We start from the raw sequence: 24196 nt of genomic DNA on the forward strand, positions 1-24196 counted from the left end.
GAGTGCAGGTAAGTCAATCTGTAAGGAAGGTGAACATGTAGGTACATAAAATCGAGTGGTGGATGCAGTTCCAAGTTGGTTTTGCACTCTCAAGCGTATCGAGTGTCACTGCGCGCATCATGCACTTGTGAGACGATGAAAACCTAGACTCACCAACCCGCTTCGAAAGTTCAAATTTCCCATGCATCCGTTCGTACCGGACCGGGGGAGAATTCGATCTATCGAAGCCATGCTCATGTTGCACTTTGGCTGCAAACCAATCTTCTTGTAGACGTTGAATATCAAAGACACGAGACAATCCATGCGTACATCCTGATTGAAGCATTAATATTTAGAGCTGGGGCAGACAGTTTTTCATATCTTTGGATGAACGATTCACAATCACTGCCGTTCCTCCCTGGGGAATGAAATAAAAAAGTTTTTTCCTTCGCATGAAACAGTTTTCATCATTCAGAATCCGACCAAAAACCTTAAAAGCCACAAAAGGAAAAATATCGAATCATGCTTTCGCTTCTTTCGAATATTTTATACTGGATGCGTCTTTTCTCAGCCCACGATCGGTGAACACACACAGTGGTTGTGCAGTAATGGAAATTCGTTTAGCTGAGGCCCAAGTGTCAAGAAACACATATAAAAAAATCATCAAACGCCCCCAGCAAGAATCCCCAAAGGAATTCGAGATGGACTCCCCGAAGAATTTTAAGGAAAAATCATCGAAGGATGTCCAGGGGAAATTCCGAAAGAAATTATGACGAATTTTTAAAGGAACTTCTGCAGGAATCCCTGTTGCTCCAAGGATCTCTCTAGGACAGATCCCTGCAGAAACTTCTGAAGAACTCCATGATTGAAATTTAAGAGGAATTCCGCAAGCAATTCCAGGAAGAAAACCCAAAGAAATTCCAGCGGGAACCCTCAAAGGAATTCGAGGAGGATTTTGAGGAGGAATCATCGAAGGAATTTCAGGAGAAAGTCCTGAAAAGATTTCAGCAGGAATCTCTGGAAAAAATCTGCAAGAACTTCAAAGATGTCCCGCAGCAGGAACCCCCAAAAGAATTCCAGTAGGAATCCCCAAAATAATTCGAGGTAGATTTTCCGATGGGGGGGTGGAAGCTCAGGTAAAATATTATCTCCTGGGCGCCCATTAAAAACACCACCCCCGGCGAAGACTGGCGCTCGAGCCTAGCTATTTAGCACTGTAGTTGGAGGAAATGCCAATGCAGAACCCGTAGCTTCCGGGAAGGTAAGCCCAGCTCCCTGGGTTAGTGGGTTGGTGTCAGGCCCTGCGAGCCAGCCGTAAAAAAGACTAGCACCGGAAAATCAACAAGAGAAGAATGCGAACCGATACCAATGGCGACGACCACAGCGACGAAAAGGGACTTGCGATTGGAAGCTCGGTACGTGGAACTGCAGATCTCTCAACTTCATCGGGAGCACCCGCATACTCGCCGATATACTGAAGGACCGCGGGTTCGGAATCGTAGCGCTGCAGGAGGTGTGTTGGACAGGATCTATGGTGCGAACGTTTAGAGGTAATCATACCATCTACCAGAGTTGCGGCAACACACGTGAGCTGGGAACAGATTTTATAGTGATGGGCGACATGCAGAGGCGCGTGATCGGTTGGTGGCCGATCGACGAAAGAATGTGCAGGTTGAGGATCAAGGGCCGATTCTTCAACATTAGCATAATAAACGTGCACAGCCCTCACTCCGGAAGCACTGATGATGACAAAGACGCATTTTACGCGCAGCTCGAACGCGAGTACGACCGCTGCCCAAACCACGACGTCAAGATCATCATAGGGGATCTAAACGCTCAGGTAGGCCAGGAGGAGGAATTCAGACCGACGATTGGAAAGTTCAGCGCCCACCAGCTGACGAACGAAAATGGCCTACGCCTCATCGATTTCGCCGCCTCCAAGAACATGGCCATTCGTAGCACCTTCTTCCAGCACAGCCTCCCATTTCGTTACACCTGGAGATCACCACAACAAACGGAATCGCAAATCGACCACGTTCTGATTGATGGACGGCACTTCTCCGACATTATCGACGTCAGGACCTATCGTGGCGCTAATATCGACTCTGATCACTACCTGGTGATGGTTAAACTGCGCCCAAAACTCTCCGTTATTAACAACGTACATTACCGGCGGCCGCCCCGGTACGATCTAGAGCGACTGAAGCAACCGGATGTCGCCACCGCATACGCGCAGAATCTCGAGGCAGCGTTGCCGGACGAGGGTGTGCTCGATGTGGCCCCTCTAGAGGACTGCTGGAGTACAGTCAAAGCAGCCATCAACAACGCAGCCGAGAGCACTATCGGGTACGTAGAACGGAGTCGACGAAACGATTGGTTCGACGAGGAGTGTAGAGCGGTTCTGGAGGAGAAGGATGCAGCGCGGGCGGTAATGCTGCAGCATGGAACCCGACAGAATGTGGAGCGATACAGACAGAAGCGGAAGCAGCAGACCCGTCTCTTCCGGGAGAAAAAGCGCCGCCTGGAAGAAGCGGAGTGCGAGGAAATGGAACTGCTGTGCCGTTCACAGGAAACACGCAAGTTCTACCAGAAGCTCAAAGCATCCCGCAAAGGCTACGTGCCGCAAGCCGAAATCTGCAGGGATAAGGACGGGAGCCTCCTGACGGACAAACGTGAGGTGATCGAAAGGTGGAAGCAGCACTTCGACGAGCACCTGAATGGCGAAGAGAATGTAGGCACGGAGGACCAAGGCAGCGGAGGAAATGACTATGTTGGTGCAGCAGAGGACGGGAACGAACCAACTCCCACGCTGAGGGAAGTTAAGGATGCCATCCACCAGCTCAAAAACAACAAAGCGGCTGGTAAGGACGGTATCGCAGCAGAACTCATCAAGATGGGCCCGGAAAAGTTGGTCACCTGTCTGCACCAGTTAGTAGTCAAGATCTGGGAAACCGAACAGCTACCGGAGGAGTGGAAGGAAGGGATAATCTGTCCCGTCCATAAGAAAGGCGACAAGTTAATGTGTGAGAACTTTCGAGCGATCACCATTTTGAATGCCGCCTACAAAGTGCTATCCCAGATCATCTTCCGTCGTCTTTCACCTAAAGTAAATGAGTTCGTGGGAAGTTACCAAGCCGGTTTCATCGACGGCCGGTCGACAACGGACCAGATCTTCACCGTACGGCAAATCCTCCAGAAATGCCGTGAATACCAGGTCCCAACGCATCACCTGTTCATCGACTTCAAAGCGGCATACGACAGTATCGACCGCACAGAGCTATGGAAAATTATGGACGAGAACAGCTTTCCCGGGAAGCTGACTAGACTGATAAGAGCAACGATGGACGGTGTGCAGAACAGCGTAAGGATTTCGGGTGAACTATCCAGTTCATTCGAATCTCGACGGGGACTACGACAAGGTGATGGACTTTCCTGCCTACTATTCAACATCGCGCTGGAAGGTGTTATGCGACGAGCCGGGCTCAACAGCCGGGGTACGATCTTCACGAAATCCAGCCAATTTGTCTGTTTTGCGGATGACATGGATATTATTGCTAGAACATTTGGAACGGTGGCAGAACAGTACACCCGCCTGAAACGTGAAGCAGCAAAGGTCGGTGCGGTGGTGAATGCGGCTAAGACAAAGTACATGCTGGTAGGTGGGACTGAGCGAGACAGGACAAGCCTTGGCAGCAATGTTACGATAGACGGGGATACTTTCGAGGTGGTAGAAGAATTCGTCTACCTCGGCTCCTTGCTAACGGCGGACAATAACGTGAGCCGTGAAATACGAAGGCGCATCATCAGTGGAAGTCGTGCCTACTATGGGCTCCAGAAGAAACTGCGGTCAAAAAAGATTCACCCCCGCACCAAATGTACCATGTACAAGACGTTAATAAGACCGGTGGTTCTCTACGGACACGAGACATGGACGATGCTCGAGGAGGACCTGCAAGCACTCGGAGTTTTCGAGCGACGGGTGCTAAGAACGATCTTTGGCGGCGTGCAGGAGAACGGTGTGTGGCGGAGAAGGATGAACCACGAGCTCGCTGCACTTTACGGCGAACCCAGCATCCAGAAGGTGGCCAAAGCCGGAAGGATACGGTGGGCAGGGCATGTTGCAAGAATGCCGGACAACAACCCTGTAAAGCTGGTGTTTGCTAACCATCCGGATGGTACAAGAAGGCGTGGAGCGCAGAGAGCACGATGGGCGGACCAGGTGGAGCGTGATCTGGCGAGTGTTGGGCGTGACCGAGGTTGGAGATCTGCAGCTGCAAATCGAGTATTATGGCGGCAAATTGTTGATTCAGTATTATCATGAATTTGATGTTAACTAAATAAATGAATGAATTTTCCGATGGATTTTCAGGAGGAATCCTCAAAAGCATTCCAGGAGGAATCCCCGAAGAAATTCCAGTAAGAGTCCCCGAAAGAAGTTCAGAGGAATCGCAGAAGGAAGAAACCCTCGAAGGAGTTTCTGGAGAAATCCCCGAAAGGATTCCAGCAGGAATCCCTAAAGCAATCCGTGGCGAATTCCCCGAAAGATTTCAAGAAGGGATCATTTAAGGCTGTCCAGGATGAATCCCCAAAGGAATTCCAGAAGGAATCCTCGAAGGCATTCAAGGAGGCATCCTCGACAAATGCCCAGGCTGAATCCCCGAAAGATTATCAAGAAGAATCCTCAAAGGATTTGCAGGCAGAATCCCCGAAGGCTTTCCAGGAAGAATCACCGAGATCGTTGAAGAAAATGTTGGAGCTATGCCTGGTTATAGAACTAAAGATTTTTTGGAATGAATTCCTAGAAGAATCCCTAAAGGAACTGCTGCAGAAATCTCAGATGTAACTCCTAGAAGTATTCCTGGAAAATCTGTCAAATAACTCCACGAACGGTCCCTGGAAGAACTTCTGGATGATCCCCAAAGAAACTTCTGGAAGTATCCGTGAAAGAATCTTGAAGAACTTTAAAAGTAACTCTTGGTCTAATCCCTGGTAGAACTTCTGCAGGAATCTCTGAAGATATTTCTGGGGTAACTCTGAATTCTGAGATCTGTGGAGGTTTCCTTGGACTCTTCTGTGAGAACCCCTGAAGGAAATCCTGGGAGAGATTTTTGAAATAATTTCTGGAACAATCCCTGAAAAAAGTGTTTAGTGCAGGAATCCTCGAAATAAATTCTGGATTAATCCCTGGGCAAAATTGTGTAGGAATACCTAAAGTAAATCTTAGTGAAATTTCCAAAAGAGCTCCTAAAAGAATCACCGAAAAATCTTCATGAGGCATCCCGAAGGAATTTCCGATGGAATTCCAGGATAGATCCTTGAAGAAATTCTAGGATCCCAGAAGAAACTCCTGGAGAAATTTCTGAAAAAAATCCTGAAGAAATTCGTGAATAAACTCTTGCAGAAATTACTGAAATAACCTTACCTGAACGAACTTCTGTCTGAATACCTGAAGTAAATCCTAGTGAAATTCCCAAAAGAAATCCTAAAAGAATCGTTGAAGAACCTTCATGAGGTATCCCGAAGGAATTCCCGATGGAATTTCAGGATAAATCCTTGAAGAATTTCTAGGATCCCAGAAGGAACTCCTGTAGAAATTTCTGAAAAAAAAATCTGAAGGAATTCTTGAATGAACTCTTGCAGAAATTACTGAAAGAACCCTACCTAAACGAACTCCTGTCTAAATACCTGAAGAAAACTATGATGCAACTTCTACAGGCATCCCTGCATCCTCCTGGATGAATCTCTGAAGGTACTACATGAGACATCTCTAAATGAAGTCCTGAAGAGATATCTAAAAGAGTTCCAGAAGGAATCTCTTATTAGAACTTGAGAGGAATATTCGAAGGAATTTAAGGAGAAATCTCCGAAGAAACTCTTGGACCAAACTCTGGAGAAGCTCCTGTACGAGTCCCTAATGAATTTTCTGGAGGAACGCCTGATTGATCTCTTGGATGCTTTACATAATCCTTTTCAAAGAATCTCTGAAGAAACTTCTGGACAGATATGAATGATGAATGAAATCTAATGAAATACTGAAAAAAAAGTTGCAAGAGTTGCGTATTTGGATTTTCTTTTGAATTTCTTTGGATGTTCCTAATAAGACGCTTCTGCACAGTTTGTCTAAAAAGATAAGAGTTGGCGTGAGACAAAACATATCGGCGGCCTGTCTACTCGTGTGTAGATGAATTTAGTGTTTTTTTTACTGCGAACCACGTGATATTCATACCTTTGGTTCACTATGAGTTTCTCTCTAGCTAGAACATCAATTTCAGCATAAATTCCACTTCACTTAAAGATAGTTAACTGTAATCTAGAACGAGACAGCGATGGATTTTTTTTCAGTGTATAATTTCTTCAGAAGATGGTAAACAATTTTGCGCTATATGCACGTATTGATTGCTTTCTGTATCCTGAACATGAATGAGATTATTGTGATATTGAAGTTAGTTGTATCAAATACAAATTATGATACTAGATTACATAATAGTTATTTATATAACGAGTTGCAAAAAGTTGTTGTTTTAGTACGAGTCGTACATTTAGCCAACGAGGCTTGTCATTGTATTAATAACTTAACTATCACCATGGCATTGCTGCTAGTCATTTTCACATTTAAACCACTGTGAACGTCCAACTCTCTGTAAGCTGTTATTACCAGTCTTTTTTTTGGAAATTCGCCTTGAACCGGAGAACAGTTTCAACTGTTATAGCTAGGCGAATGACCACAACCACAGCCATCGCAGGATTTCATTATATTTCAGCCATTCAGTGGGTAGGTATGTACGTTCGTTCAACATCCATACTTTGCGGTCGACAACCACCAGACTTCTCCGAGGCGAGCGTATAACTTGTATCATTCTTCCTCATCGCTCACCCGCTGTCATCAACAGTTCAAATAAAGGATTCCCACCAAAGAGCTTCGATAGTTGCGAAGACTCAAGACCAGTGTTGCCACATTTAAATCTGTATTTTGCCTATCAAAAATCTTTATAATCTGTATCACCATTTCTTGACAAAAATCTGTATAAAATCTGTAATATTTCGCGAAAAATCTGTTTGAAATTCTGTAAATTTCTGAAAAATCTGTATAAGGGGCTGTCCATAAACCACGTGGTCATTTTTTGGGACTTTTCAACACCCCCCCCCCCCCCCGCGTGGTCATTTGTCCATACAAAAATTTAAATTGGTCCATACAAAACGATCATTGGCTTACAATGCGACTAGATCTGATGGATTTAGGGAATATGAACCATCAGCCCAGGAGAGTCAGAGAAGATGCCTGCAGAGATGGAAACAACAGACTCCGAGCCGAGCGCTGAAAATGACTAGCATCTAGAACCAAAACTATGAAACTTTCGAAAATTTTTCGATCAGTGATGGTGTGGAGGAGGGCGAGCTTTTTCTTATAGCAATATATAGATGAGGTCTCGGCAGCTAGCTTATTATATATTCTTTTAGTAGTTTTTTTAATGCAATTATGGAAAAATCAATCCTGTAATAACCTAATCATGTTTGCGAAAAAAATCACTGAAGATTGCAAGATAACTAAATATGAACCGTCAATGTTGACTCTGTACAGTGACAACGGAACTATTGATCTGACTCTTGTAGTAGGTATCTGTAGGTAACCTATGCAGCAAATGAAAATGCAGAAAACAGTTCAACAGCCACAGAATAAATATAACGTATTCTAAAAAGTTTGAGTAATTACGAAGTACTTTTCCCCATTCATTGTTGCGCTGCTGCGTTATACCTTTACATACATTGTTTGGCAGAAGCGCTATCGTTTTCCTCCGGACATGCTGTCGGCGTAACGTGACCTTTTTGTATTGCGCGTTTCGTTACAAAGTTATGGGAAGTTGAGCATTAATTTGCCCATTCTGATGGGAATGGTGCTCGCTCGTCTAGTGCTCGACGCTGGTGACGGCAGTTTGGTTGTATGCATGTATAATTCATGCTATTTAAGTTTTTTTTGCAACGTGTTTGATGACGAAAGTCGGTTCCAGGAACGTGCCTTGGCCACGGGTAGTCCTCAAATGGGAGTTGGAAATCTCTTTTATCGCAATTACTTCTCCGGGTTTCGAGACACTCTAACTGCAGAGGAAAATAACCAAAGTGTTCCCAAGTGGATTGTAGTATGCAATCACCGCAAGATTAAATTCTACATCAAGATAGATTTCATACAAAATAAATCGTAACAAATCTCGCACTTCAAAGGCAGTAAATTTTTCATTTTCCGGATTCAATCTCTTCTAATGGTCTTCTTTGATGCGTAGGTTACCTAACTATATATCTGCAGGAAGGAAACCCAATCGAAGACCTCTTACCATAGCAACTCCCCTTCTGTTTCTATATCCATCATCCCTCGGATTCGATCCCGACATGACAACGTCCCGTACCAAAGCCATATAAGTGTAGACCTCACCGTCACCACAGCTTCGTGCAGAGATAAATATAGGAAGGTACCGTCCCAACTCGCATCCTGCCTTTATGCTGAAACTGAACCGATACCCGACCCAAGTGGAGTGGAGATGCGCTTTACCTACACCACCCGCTTTGGCTTTGATGTTGTTCTCGCTCAAATTAAATCATAATATTTTGATAGCATTAAATCACAGGGAGTCCCCTTTTTTTCTCCTTTTTTCGATATATACTTATATAAATATTTTGCACTCTCTGCTGCTCGTCCGGACATAGCACATAGTGCAGAAGATCATCGTGAGGTGTAACGGGAAGAGGCGGCATTCCATTCATATGTTGGAGTCAATCATTTAAGGGCGGGATGATGGTCGTCATTCCTAGGTAGAAATAGGATGGTTATGTCACTTTGTCCTATATTTCATAGATTTCATTTCACATAAAAAGTGAACGACAGAGGTTCTTTCACCGATGTCACTTTTATCACGTACTTCATTAAATCTGCGAATAATTTTCGGGAATATGTATAACTTGCAGACTCACCATCTGTTCATTGGTTTTAAAGCAGCGTACGATTTAGTGAAAATAAATGAGCTGTATCCGATGATATCAGAACATGGTTTTCCAGCGAAACTGATAAGGCTGATACGCGCAACGCTAGATGGGTCAAAATCAAGTATTCGGATTGAAGACGAAGTGTCTACCTTATTTGTGACCTTGCAGCAAGGCGATGCTTTTTCAAATTTACTGTTCAACAGTCTGGCATACAGAGAAATGACACTATCATCACACGGTCACATATGCCCCTCGGCTTTGCGGAAGATATTGATCTCATCGGCATCGATCGTACCAAGACGAAGTACATGATAGCGGGTAGAGACAGAGGTAGGCCTAGAGGTGTGCTGTGTTAGCTAGAGGTGTTAGTGCTGAGGTGGTGATTTGTGGGGATGTTTTGAAGTTATTGAGGAATTTGTTTATCTTAGAACACTTGTGACGTGTGATAATGACGTTTCCTTTGAAGTGAAAAAACGTATCGCAGCTGCGAATGGGGCCTTCTACGGATTGCGTAGCCAGATTAGGTCCCATTACTTGCAAACGCAAACGAAATTCGCTCTATATAAGACGCTGAAACGTATAAAATACGACAGACTTCAGTGGGCTGGATACGCAGTGCGAATGTCGGAAGAAAGAATAACAAAAACAATATTCAACAGCGAACCAGGTAGACGTCGGCGACTTCGTGGGCTGCACGCAGTTGAAGAAGATATGCGATCGGAGACTGGAGAAACATCGCCCTAGACCGACGAAGATGATGCTATACTATACGCTCGGCGTTGGAGTAAAGTTACTTTGTAGCCAACAAGGTATCAAGGTTCACGGGTTTCTTCAGGTATTTCTTCAGGCATTTCTTCAGGTATTCTTCCAAGAAATTATTACATGAATTCCTTCTAGATGATTCAGTTTTAACCTCAGCTTTTGAAGAGCAGATCTGACCGTGAAAGATAGCTCGCAATCCGTGAAGCATATTTAACAGTACACGCACAAACAAACAGACGTAACACTCTTCAAAACGTCTTGGCACATGCATTTAACGATCAATTCAAATTTCATTTGATTTGCGCGATCCTTCCACCAGAGGCGCCGATTGCTTTGACGTTTGCCAGTGTACACGTTTCTGAATGTGCAAACGAAAGTTACAGGCGATTTATGTTGTAATGTGCGTGTTAGACAAATTTCAAATCTAAATGAATTTAAGAATAAAATCCCGATGGAATCCTGGAAGAATTATCAATCATCTTCTTGAATTATATTGTCAAATAATCGCTCACAGAAACTCTTGTTAGAATAAATGCCCATGAAATCCGTGGATGAACTCCTGAAGGAACCACTATGATAATTCTTCAAAAAATCCCTTACAAAATTCCGCGAGGAATCCATGGAAATAGCCAGAGTGGGACAGCTCTCTCTCTCCTGGCCACCAGATTTTTTTTTCAATTCGATCAAACTCAAAGATTATCAATAACTTAGAGTCCCAGAAAAATATATCAAGAAATAAATTATTCTAATATTTTTTACTCAAAAACCACAAAAAATTTCGCCAAATATTTTTCAAAGAGAACTACTCCAATCTTATCATAGAAATGCTTCAGAAATTTCTCCCCCGTTTTCTTCAAAAATTGAACAGATATTTCTGCAAGGACGCATCGACGAATTCCTCCAGGAATATTTCCATAGCTTTCAAGAATTCCTCTAGGGGTTTCACCAGACATTCCTCCGGGAAATTCTCCTGGGATATCTTTAAAGGTTCCACCAGTGATTGTTCAATGCTTTTTTTTTGAGGATTCTTTCAGGAATTACTCTAGAGATTCCCAAGAGAATGTCAACAGAGATCCTCTTAGGTATTTCTGCGAGGATGCTTCTGGGATTCCTAATGGGACTTCTTCAGGAATGTGTTCAGGAATCCTCCAGGTTTTCCACCAAGAATTCCTCCAGAGATTGACCCGGCATTTTTTTCTGTGATTTTTCAGGATCAACTCCAGGGATTATTTAAAAAAAAAGAGATACACGGACACGTTCAATGCTTCCAGTGAGCTATTCGCTCTTTGAAGGTAGCACGACACTAGACAACGAACTAGCATGCAACGCCCAGTGGCACAGCCGAAATTTTTTCCTGACAGCGGCGGCGGCAATCGAACCCGCGCTTCTTAGCACGATGCGACTAAGTGCTTGGGGACTGGCCGCACGACCATTCCTTCACTAATTAATTCCTCTTAGAATTCATTCAGGAACTCCTCATGGAAATTTTTTAGGAACTCCTCCAGGAATTGATCCGGTACTTCTTCGAGAAAATGTTAAGGGATTCTTTTAGGAATTCCCCTTGGTATTGCCTCCGGGATTCCCTCTGGGGTTTTTTCAGGAACTGTCACACGGATTCGGTAAGGAGTATCTCCACGAACTCTTCTTAGTATTCCTTCAGGATTTCTCCAAGAATCGCATCTGAAATTTCTTCAGGATTTCATCCTGGGATTCCTCCAAGAATTCCACCATAGATTTACAAGGGAATTTCTTTTTTGATTCTTTCAGAAACAACTACAGCGATTATTGAAAAAAAAAAGCTCCAAAGATTGACCCACGAACTCTTTTTAGAATTCCTTCAAGTGTTCCTCTTGGAATTATTTCAAGAACTCCTCCACAAACTCATCTAGTACTTCCTCCGGGCCCTGTTTAGGGATTCCCTTCAGGAATGCCTCTTGAAATTGCTTCCGTTATTCTTCTGGGGTTTAACCAAGAATTCTATCTGCGATTTCTTCAGGAATTCATCCTGGGATTATTCCAGGAATTCCTCAAGAGATTCCTGCACGAATTTCTTCAGGGATTCTTCCAGGAATTCTTGCAGGGATTCCTCTGGCAATCGCTGCAGGTATTCTTCTTGAAATTGATTCCGGTACTCCTTCTGGAGCTTCTTCAGGAATTCTTCTAGATAATTCTTCAGGAACTGATACAGGGATTCCTCCACGAGTTCTTCTAAGGATTCCTTCAGAATTTCTCCAAGAATTCCATCTGCGGTTTCTTCAGGAATTATTCCTGGTTTTCCTCTCCAAATTTCTTTAAATATTCCTAAAAAAATTTCTTCAGGAATTTCTCCAGGAATTGTTCCAGGGATTCCTGTGGGAATTCCTGCAGGGGTTTCTTTAAAAATTCCTCTAGGAATTCATGTAGAGATTTTTCCAAAAATTTCGCCAAAAATTCCACTAGGAATTCCTCTAGAGATTTCTCCAGGAGTTTCTCAGACATTCCTCTAGTAGGGGGTTTTCTTCAGGGTTTTCTCCATGCATTCTTTCAGGAATTCCCGCCAGGCATTCCTCCAAAGACTCCTCCAGGAATTGCTTGAGGGATTCCTACAAAAATTCCCTAAGGTATTCTTACAAAAATTTATGCAGGAATTATTCAAGGGATTACTCCAAGGATTTTCCTAGGGACTCTAGGACTCCTCCAGGAATTCCTCCAAAGATTTCTCCAGGAATTACTTCAGGGATTCCTCCAAGAATTCCACCAGGAATTCTCCTATGCATTCTTCTAGCAATTTATCGAGTCATTCTTCCAGTGATTCCTCCTCCTAAGATTCTTCCAGAGATTTCTCCAGGAATTCTTTCAGCGAACCCTCCAAGATTTCTTCCAGATATTCCTCCAGAAATTGCTTCAGGAACTCCTTTAGGAATTCCTCAAGAAGAAATTCCCCAGGAGTTCATCCAGGAGATTCTTCTGTAATTGCTTCAGGAATTCTTCCTGGGATTCCTCCAGGAATGCATGCAGGCATTTCTTCAGGATTTCATCCAGGAATTTCAACAGGGTCTCCTCAAGGAATTCCTCCAGAAATTACTCTATTATTTTTTTCGTTGATTCCTTCAGAAATTTCACCAGGAATTTCTTCATTAATTATGCCAGCAATTCATGCAGGTATTTCTGCAGGGAATGCTTCAGGGATTCCTTCAGAAATTCTTCCAGGCTTTGTCTAGCAATACCTTCTGGAATTTTTCCAGGGATTCCCCCAGAAATTCTTCCAGATTTTTCTCCAGAAAATGCTGCAGGGACTCCTCCAGGAATTGGCATCTTTAGCGGTGTTGAGATAATTCCATATTCAGAATCTGCATGCAAAACTGAGCCGAAATCCAAATTTTCATGAATTTTGGTGCCCGGGAACCTATTTAAAAATCAGTTTGAAGTTTGTATGGGAGCGATTTTTCGAATCACCCCTCGTCGCATTTGGCCAGCTGTCAAAAGGTGATTTCGAAAAATCTCTTCGAAAGCGATTTTAGGTACTAAAATGAAGTTCTAAAAATCTGAAAAAAATCATGGTATTTCAGAATAAGGTGCTCTTTTTTATAAAATCAAAAAATCAATACATTTTTCCTAATTTAAAAACCCAATTCCACTAAGAACTTCTTCAGGGATTTTTCCTGCTATTTGTGCATGAGTTTCTCCAAGGACTCTCCCAGGGATTGCTTCAGAAATTGTTTCATGGATTTCTCCAGGAATGCCACCAGAAATTCCTCTAGAAGTTCTTACAGGAATTCCTCAAGAGATTTTTTCAGAAATTTCTCCCAGAGTTCCTCTAGAGATTCCTCCAGGAATTCCTCCAGCAACTCTCCCAAGAATACAATCAGGAATTCCTGCAAGCATTCCTCAGGATTTACTCCAGGAACTTCTCCAAGAAATTCTCTAGGAATTACCCCAGAAATTTCTTCAGGAATTTCTCCATGAATTGATCCAGGAATTACTCCTGCACATTCTTCAGATATAATGTCAGCTATTTTTCCAGGAAACCCTCCAGAGATTTCTTCAAAAATTCGTCCAGGTAATTCTCCAGGAATACCATTGGGAAATTTTCAGGGATTCCTGCAAAAATTCATTCAGAAATTCCTCCTCTCATTTCTCCAGGATTTCCCCAGGGATTCCTCCAGGAAGCCTTTCGAAGATCTCTCAGTCTCAAGAATATCCTCCAGAAATTCTTCCAGGAAATCTGCTAAGAGGAATTTCTTCAGAAATTACCTCTAGAAACTCCTCCAGGCATTCATCTGGGATTTTATCCAGGAATTTTTCTAGGAACTCCTCCAGGAATTCCTCTAGGAATTATCCCATGAATTTCTTCAGGAATTCCTTCAATTATTTTCTCCAGGAATCGCTAATGGACATCCTTCAGAAATTATGTCATCAATTCCGCAGGAAATCCTCTAAGGATTTCTTCAGAGACTCTTTCAGGAAATTCTCCAGAGATTCCTCCAGGAATTGCTTGAATTTCCAAATTCCATGACCATGAATTTCTCAAATTCTTCAGAAATTTATCTACAAATTCCTCCCAGAATTTCTCCATAAATTTCAACAGAATCCTCCAAAAATTTATCTAGGATTTCATCTAGGAATTCTGCAAGAGTTTTCAGAAGAAATTTATCTTGGGATTCCTCCCAGAATCTATCCAGAAATTCCCCCAGGTATACTTTCAGAAATTCCTCCAGGAATTCTTATGGAAATTCCTCCAGGGATTCTACAAGATTTGCTCCAGGCATACCTGTAAGAATTTCTCCAGAGGATCATCCAGATGTTTCTTCAGGTATTTATCCACGAAGTCTTTCAGGGATTGCTCCGGGAACTCATTCAAGGATTTCTTTATACATTCTTCATCTTTTCCAGGGATGTACCCAAGAATTTCTCCAGGATTACCTGATGATTTATTTTTTTTTGAATTACTTCAAGAATTTCTGAAGGAATTCCTCCAGCGAATAGAACTGGAAGATGAATTAAAAACGGATGCACAAGGTACACCGGGACAAGATGAAACGCGAAATTTTGAAATAGATTTCAATAATTATACAGGCAAAATAAGAAAAAGGCATCAAGTCTGCCCAGTCTCCCCTACAGTAGCGAAAGCTATTTTGTTTTTCTTTTCCAGGCTAATGCTCAGCCATCACTATGTCATCTTGTGTTGGCGTGATCTTCAGATTGCGGATCAATATCGAGTCATTTGTTGTCATTTTATTCATTAATGGCTAGTTATTGATCGTTGTACGACGTGATTGTATTTATTAATCGTTGAAAGTGCTCTGATCTCCACGAACCAAAATCATGCACCTCCCCATAAAAAGATTTGCCGACGAGGATGGGATTCGAACCCACGCGTGCAGAGCACATTGGATTAGCAGTCCAACGCCTTAACCACTCGGCCACCTCGTCGCTTGTGTCTGCCGGCTCCGACAAACACAACAGAAGCTCACTCTAAGCACGCAGCCACAGCCCCTTCTCCATACACAAAACTCAATCCGTTTTGCGAATAGAGTTAAAAAACTATAGAGGACGAATGTCGCTGCTGTTCCCTTTGTTCTCTTTCGCAAACATCCCGGGTATCTACCTGTCAAACTGCATACTTTTTCGCTTTGACATTTATATCCCTGCCTATCCCCGCCAGCAAAAGATGTTCCGGCAGCGACGCCAGCGACATTCTTCCTCTATAGTTTATTACCTCTATTGTTTTGCGTTCCCGTTCTGGTTTTCTTCAAACGCAACGCACAAACAAAGCCTCCGTTGCGCGCGTCTCATTTTCTCCCCATCGTCAGGCAGCCAGTCAGTCAGCTGATCGGTGATAAACATACACACAGAGCCAAAAGTTCATCGTCTCTTCCTTTTACCGTACCTGTTCCGCTGCCACTGGCATCGCTACCGCGAGCTATCGCCGCCGCTGGTGCCGCACGTCAACACATCAAAACAAACCAAACGAGGAGGACCACGCGGTCGTCGTCGGCGGCGGCGGCGCCGCGCCTAGCCGGCATAATAAACCATTTCAAAAGAGCATCGTCGTTACGTTATCACATTTTTCATTTCTGTTATTGATTCCCCTCTGCGCTCTGCCGCGCCGGCCGCGCCACACCGGTTTTGTTCTGCACTGCCTTGTGCTGGGCGACCTTCGGGTAATAGTGTTAGATGGCTAAATCAGTTGGTATGTAGACGAAAAAAAAAACAATTATTCCCGGGCGACGTAACCTATTTTGATTACTTTTATTATACTTTATGATTTAAATTACATAGGGTATTGGTTCCCTTATTAAGCATGTGGCTCCCATTTTCATCCTACGAAAAACAAAGGAATGAAGCACTGTTTGTTTTGTTTCTTATTTTTGTATTTTTTGTTAGAAGTGAGCACGCATGAAAACAAAAAGAACGGAATCAATCGGTGCCGTAATCGCTTGTTTTCGAATAGGATGAAATTGGGAGCGTGAGATTACTGATGGAACACAAACCCTACAATGCCTTTTGAAGCGAAATAGTCCGTCTCTGGACATAATTCAGCAGGACAAGCCGTAGATAGCTGATGAGGAGGTCGAAATCAACGATAATACAGATGATATAAAGCTAAACCTGAACCACTTTCAAGCTGCACACAAGCTGCTGTGGCAGTCAGTCTCGAGTGTAGTACAGACACAGACAAACAGACGCAACACTTGCGAAATTTCCATCGACCACGCTTTTAACGATCATTTTAAATTGTCATAGTTGTGGCTTTCACAATCAGAGACACGCGCATCGTTTTTCTATGCGTTTGACGTTTCACACTAGCGCCTTCTGTTGACGATATTGCACAACACAGTGATTCGTGCAACTTTTCCACAAGGTGATGGTAGTGTGAACTGGGCAATGGATTTCCATGATAATCGTTCAAGGTGTTACGTCTGTTTGTCTGTGGTACAGACATCGCTATACTATCGGACCCGATGTGGATTACCTAAGGTGCGGCGAAAGGAAACTAGTCGGCTCTTTCATTCCTACGGCGTTCTTATGGGGGTGACGTGACGTTCCATATTTGGCCGGGGTTCTGCTAAACCGAACTAAGCGCCAAAAACTTTATTCCGAGATAATTAAGCTTAAAGTTCAACCACTCACAAATAAACAACAGCTAAGATTATTTGAAACTTTTCCACACACATGTAACTTACAAGCCTTTATGAATCATCAGAGACGAAGAATACAAGTAAATTATTTGAAATCATTGATATAATTACATTTAATTTTTCAGTACTTCGCACTCAGTTCACTCTGGCTGAACAAAAACATTGGAATATGGTTTATAGTTCAGTGTGGCTGGCTGTGTTTCTCAGTTTCATAGAAAACCATTCGGATTGTAAAAAAAAACTCGAATTTTCATCGTCTATGAAATTGAAATCGATATGACTCACAATTCTTTACGTGAATCAGAGAGGAAGCGTATATTATGGTAGCATGGAGGTTTCAAAATAGTTTGAAATATGAACGGCGGAAGCCCTGGAAGCCCTCCCAGCTCAGCCCTTCCCACCTATGTTTTTTTATAGGCGGTGCATGTGCAGGCACAGAGCAAGAGTGATTATGTAAAATAATGTCCGTGCATATCCTGAGATCCTGAGATGTGAAAATGGAGCAATTTGTGTACTTCAAATTTAAACTGGTCGAAGAAAACCATGAAAATGATCTGCCAAAGTGAACTAAGACAAAAAAAAATTCGAAAATATTAAAGAGATTTGAACTTGGGTCCGTTAAGTGATAACCAACCATGTTACCTCTAGGTCATTTTACTTAGCTGAAGGTCAATCATTAAGTCTGAATCAAGTTCTAAACATTCTTCTCTAGCATGATTTTCGTGAAAACGCCATTTTTCGATCAGCCAAAGCGAACCAAGTGTTTGATTTTTCTTCAAGCTTTATTATTTTTATTAGCCTTGTTGTTCAATGACGGCTTCTGTGTTAAATTATCAGTATGAGGTGTGTCGACATAACGCAGGTATTTAAGACCAGTTGATTTTTGTATTGTTGAGAATAAATAGATTCTAAAATGCAGTGGATTTGGTTCGGTCTGGCTGAATGTGATTTGGAAAAATGGCGATCAGCACCATCGAAACATAATTGTATCCTCCAACATCCGTACTTCTAATAACGTGTTCAATTCTCCCACAGATTGTTACTATGAGTCGGTTGGAAGTTAGAAATTTGACGGCGATGAGCATAACTTGAAATGTTCTTCATCTGGACCAACACTAAAACATTTCGCTGATTCTATGGAATGGTTTACAGTTCACTTTGGTTGGATGCAATTTGATTTTTTGTATGTTCTGCCAAACAGAAAGTTTGAATTTACTCCACGAAGAGCTGTCAGAATTACTGCATTTTTACATGGAAGGAGGATCATCAATTTCTCCATCCAATGGTAAAGAAAACTCAATTTTTCAAAAAATGGTCTTTGGTTCGGTTTAGCAGAACCCCGACCATTTGTAAACATGACGTCACTCCCATAAGAATGCCGTAGGAATGAAAGAGCCGACTAGTTTCCTATCGCCGCACCTATGGGTAAATCCACATCGTATCGGACCCATATACCGCATCCCTCTCGATAACGGGAATTGGGTAGCGGATAAGGCCAACCTAGCAGCGATCTGTATAACCGGTCGTTTTCCGGTCCAGGAAATAATTTTCACTTCGCACGAGGGCTTCGCAATAGCGAAGATCAACGGGGTGTGCTACTGCAGCTGTTATGGCCCTTCCAGGTGACCGATTGACCAATTCACGTCTGTGCTGGATTCACTATCAAGCGCACTAGGGGGATTGAGTCCCACGGTCATCGGTGGAGACTTCAACTTCTGGGCGGTTGAATGGGATGCCGCTTGGTTAACGCGAGAGGCTGGTCTCTACTTGAAGCTATGGCTAGACTGAACGTGGGGATGTCGTGAACGTAGGCGATAAAAATACACTCACAGTACAGGGTGTTCAATAAGTTCGGATACACCATATAACTTTAATTAATTTCATATCTGTAATTCAGATTTTCAAAGTAAATGTATTTATTGAAAGGTCATATAACACTGATCAAATATATCATATGGTTTTGAATAAAGTTTTTTTCTACTTTTTTTTATAAGCCTTAGATGTATCTAAAGTTTGTTAGCTCCGGCACGCTGGAATAATTTTCGATAAGTTGCTCAAGCTACAGAAGTCTAAAACGTTGACTTTTGAGTTTACATCTCACTATACTATATTAAAACAACTAAATTAATAGACAAAACCTTTACACTGCTATTTCAGTGATGATATGGTGATAAATTTGCAAGTTTAGTCAAAATGAGCATAAATCTATAAAAAAGGCATAAAAACATTATATAAAGCCAATTTTGGTTCAAATTTGCCACAATAGGGATATAATCAAGTTTTGGAAAAGGTAACTATGGATTAAACTAAGATATAACGCAGCCTTGCTTTTTGGCAAAACAAAAATCATTCAACCAGGTACAGCGGCAATTTTAGCAATTTTAAAGATCAAAATAAAATGAGTCCGTATTTCACCCAATCTGAATCTTATAGATTATTTCATATGGCCATAGTTGCTACCACTAATGCTGAGGACAACAACCTAATTTGATTCAACTTAACACCATTACTCAATAAAGCCTAGACGAAATAACAAAGACAGACGTGCGTGCCAGCCAAAAGGAACTTGAGACACATTTGCAATTATTACGAAAGGATAAAGGACAGTTTATTTCAAAACATATACTGTATTTGATCAGTATTATGTGAGCTTTCAATTAATACATTCACTTTGCAAAACTGAATTACAGATGGGAAATAAATTTAATTTTACTGTGTATCCGAACTTATTGAACACCGTGTATAGGAACGGTGCAGAGTCCAACATTGTCGGGATCTTCTGGAACCTAAAGCTAGCTCGGACTGGAGCGTCGACGATGGATACAATCACAATGACCATCTGGTGATTCGATACAGGGTGGAACATGGAGGAAGACGGCCACAGCCTTGGCCACAGCCGAAGGTCATCGACCGTCATCGGGGATGGTTGACCTCGCGCTTCGATAAGCGCGACATTTGTGGAGCGATTGCTTATGAAGGGTCACACCGACGATCTATCCAGCGATGATCAAGTCGAAATCGTAAGCCGTGCATGTTATGCCGCAATGCCAAAGCGATCCCTACCCAGAAATGGACGCAAACCGGTATTTTGATGGTGTCCAGAAATCACCGAATTCCGCGCATCCTGCCTCATTGGCGTAACTAGGATTTTTTCCTGGAGGGGGCCCAGGGGGGGGCCTGACTTGAGATGAATTTTAAGCGGGATGGGAGCCTGATATGTGTATATGCAAATTGGTATTGTAGTTTTGAGTAATCAAAATGACTGTTTTAGATTTGTTCATAGTTTCGTAAACTATATGAGTACGAACAATTTCTCCAAGATGTTTTTCCATAGCTTGCTTCAGTGATTCCATCATGGCTTCTTCCAGAAATTCAATCAAAAATTCATCTAGGGATTCCACTAGACATTTTTTCGGGGATTTGTCCTGGGACATCTTTAGAGGTTCCTCTAGCAATTGTTCCAGTGCTATTTTCGAGGTTTCCTTTAGGAATTTCTTCAGAGATCCTTTAAGGTATTTCTGCAGGTATTCAGAAATTTCTACAGGGATTTCTCCATATATGCTTCCAGAGTTCCACTAGAGATTGCTCCAATCATTACATCTGGAATGATTCGAAGTATTTCTGCAGGAATGTATTCCAGAAAATCTTTTAGAAAATTTTACTTAGAGATTATTAAAAAATACTCCAAGAATTGTTTGAAAAAATTGTACAAAAAAAACCTTTAGGGATCCTAGTCTTCCTTCAACAATTACTGCAGACATTGATTTCTTCAATTTTTTTTATCCAGAAATATTCCTACTAAAATTCTTCCAGGTATTCGCTAAGAAAGCTCTCCTGAGATTCCATAGAGTTCCCCATGGAATTGCTTCCGGGATTGCTCATCGGGTTTCTTCAGAAATTACTTCGAGTTCCTCCAGGGAATCACCGGAAATTTCTTCTGTTATTCTTTCAAAAACGAATTCTGAATAAAATGAATAAAAAGGATTTTATTCAGGCATTTCTCCAGGGACTTCTGCAAGAGTCGGACTGTTGCCCATCGGTCGGACATCGTCCTGTCGATGGGCAACAACGTGCCCGAAACCGGTCGACTCAAAAAGGTAATTATATCTCCTTTTTAACATTTTGTAAGAATAATAAGTGTTGTGTCTGTCTCGCGTCGCGTGTTATAAGTGTCTTCTGCAAGAGTTCTACCAAGAATTTCTACGGGAATTACCCTAGGTATTTCCTCAGGAATTCCTCCGGGAATTTATTCTAGAATGGATCCCGGAATTCTACCAGGGTTTCCTCCAAGAATTAATACAGGTATTTGTTCTCTAGGGTTTCATCTACACATTCCTCCAGGAATTATTTCATGGATCCCTCCAGAAATTCCACCGATGATTCCTGCAGTAATTCCTCCTGAAAATCCTTCTGGACTTCCTCCTGGAATTCCTTCAGAAATTCCTCTGGAAATTCCTCCTGGCACTCCACCAGAAATTCCTTTCAGAATTCCTCTAAAAATTTCTCCAGGAATTCCTTCAGAAATTTCTCCATGAATTTCTACCAGAATTCCTCTAGAGATTCTTCAAGGAATTCATTTAGGGATTCCTCAGTGTATTCGTTTAGGGATTCCTCCTGGAGTTCTTCCATTAATAGTTCTACGGAATTTCCCCTTTAAGGATGTCTCCAGGAATTCCTCAAGAGGTTTCTTAAGAATTACCCCAAGAATCTCTTCAGAAAGTCCTCCAGGAATTGATCCAGGAACTCCCATAGGAATCCATTCATAAATTACTACCGCAATTCCTCCAGGAATTCCTCCTGGAATTCATCCAAAATCGCTCTGGGAATTACTCTACAAATTTCTATTGGAATTTATTCAGAAATTTCTTTTGGAATTTCTTTAGAAATTTATCTCGGAATTTCTTCAGAAATTTTTCTTGGAATTTCTTCTGGAATTCCTCCAGTAATTGCTTCCAGAATTTCTCTCAAGATTCTTCCAGGAATTCATTCCAGGAATAGTTCCTCGGAATTTCCCCGAAAATTCCTTTACAAATTTATCCAGGAATTCATCCTGGGATTCCGTAAGGAATTTATCCAGAACTTCCTGCAGGAATTTGTCCAAAACTTTCTAGGCATTCCTCTTGAGGTTCCTCCAGAAATTACTTCAGGGATTCCTCCAGGGATTTTTCCAAGAATTTTCCCAGAAATCTTCCTAGAATTTCTCTAGAAATTTTTCTAAGGATTCCTCTAGGAATTTTTCAAGACGTTTCTTTAGAAATTTCTTCTGGGGGTTTCTCCATGGACTCATCCCAGGATTTCTCTAGGAATTCATCTAGAGATTGCTCCGGAAGTTCTTCTAGAGGTCCCTCCCAGAATTCTTCTAAAAACTCCACCAGGAATTCATCTAGAAATTTATCCAGAGATTGCTCCAGGCATTAGTCCCGAAATTTCTTCAGGGAATCTTGAAGGCAATTCTCCAGGGTTTCCTCAAAGGATTTCTTAATGAATTTCTCGAGATACTCCTCCAGCAATTGATACAGGAATGTCTCCAGAAATGTATCCCGGGGTTCCTCCAGGCATTCCTTCAGAAGTTCCTCCACAGATTTCTATAGGGATTCCTCCAGGCATTCCAAGATTCCTTCAGAAATTACTACAGAAATTTCTCCAAGAATTTATCTATCTCCAGGGGTTCATTAAAAAATTTCCTCAAGAATTCCTCCCAGAGTTTATCCAAGAATTATTCCAATAATTTTTCCCTGGGATTCCTGCATGAATTCCTCCTGAGATTTCTCTAGGAATTCTTCCAAATATTTTTTCAGGAATCCTCCAGGAAATCCTCAAGGGATTCTTTTAAAAATTTCCCCAAAAATTCTTTCCGGAATTCATTCAAGAATTATTCCAGATATTGCCCTGGCATTCTTCCAGGAATTCATCCAGTCATTTCTACTACGAATTTCACCGGAATTACCCCAGGTATTTCTTCAGGAATACCTCCAGGAATTTATTCAGGAATGGATCCAGGAATTCGTACAGCAATTGCTTCAGGAATTCTTCCAGGAATTCCTCCAGAAAACCTTCCAGGGTTTCCTCCAAGAATTAATCCAGGAATTTCTTCTCCTCGGTTTCCTCTACACATTCCTCCAGGAATTATTTCATGGATTCCTCCAGAAATTCCACCGATACTTCCTCCAGTAATTCCTCCAGAAATTCCTTCTGAAATTGCTCCTGGAATTCCTCCAGAAATGCCTTTTCAAATTTCTCCTGGGACTCCACCAGAAATTCCTCTCAGAATTCCTCTAGGAATTTCTTCAGAAATTTCTCCATGGATTCCTTCCAGAATTCCTCTACAGATTCTTCCAGGAATTCATTGAAGAATTTTTCAAAGAATTGATTTAGGCAGGGATTCCTCCTGGAATTCTTCCATGAATAGAGTCATGGAATTTCCTCAAGATTTCCTATAAAGATTTCTCCAGGAATTCCTCCTGTGATTCCGCATGGAAGTTGTCCGGGAGATCCTCCAGAAATGCCCTCTGAGATTCCTCCAGAAATTTGTTTCAGGGATTCCTTCAGGGTTCTTTCCAAGAATTCCCCCAGGGATTCTTCCAAGAATTTCTGTAGAAATTTCTCTAAGAATTTTTCCAGGAATTCCTTAAGAGGTTTCTTCAGAAATGCCCAAGGAATGCCTTCAGAAAGTCCTCCTAAAGGAATGCCTGGGGCTCCTTAAGAAATTCCTCCCAGAGTTTTTCCAGGAATTATTCCAAGAATTCCTCCAGGGGTTCCTGTATGAATTCCTCCTGAGATTCCTCTAGGAATTCTTTCAAGGATTTCTTCGGGAATTCTCTAGGAAATCCTCCAATGATTCCTTCAGAAATTCCCCCAGAAATTTCTCTGTGAATTTATCCAGGAATTATTCCAGGTATTCCTCCAGGATTTCATCCAGGCATTTCTCCAGGGACTCCTCCAGGAATTGCACGAAGATCTACCCCAGATATTTCTTCAGAAATTCCTACAGCAATTTCTTAAGAAATTGATCCAGGAATCCCTCCAGGAATTTCTTCGGAAATTCCTACAGCATTCCTTCAAGAATTTCTGCAGGAAATACTTCAGAGATCACTTCAGATATTCTTTCAGGAGATAGATTCTTTAGGAAATTTCATGGGAATTTTTCCAAGGGATTCCTCCGGAAATTCTTGCAGGTTTCCTCCAAGAATTAATACATGAATTTCAACTCCAGAGATTCCTCTGGAAAAGGCCCATATAGCCGAGGCGGTAAATGCACGTGTATTCAGCATGACCATGCTGAGGGTGACGGGTTCGATTCCCGGTCGGTCCAGGATCTTTTCGTGAAGGAAATTTCCTTTACTTCCTTGGGCATAAAGTAT

The 24196-nt window shown here is 42.1% G+C and overlaps 1 non-coding gene across 1 annotated transcript; it reads right to left on the reverse strand.

Annotated features, from left to right (window-relative positions):
- Positions 1-15044: 15044 nt before the first annotated feature.
- On the reverse strand, positions 15045-15126 carry Trnas-gcu (transfer RNA serine (anticodon GCU)). Its single transcript has one exon. It is a non-coding gene; the product is annotated as a tRNA-Ser (tRNA).
- Positions 15127-24196: the final 9070 nt, after the last annotated feature.

The sequence above is a fragment of the Aedes albopictus genome, chromosome 1 (assembly GCF_035046485.1).
Source record: "Aedes albopictus strain Foshan chromosome 1, AalbF5, whole genome shotgun sequence".
NCBI classification, from domain to species: Eukaryota; Metazoa; Arthropoda; class Insecta; order Diptera; family Culicidae; genus Aedes; species Aedes albopictus.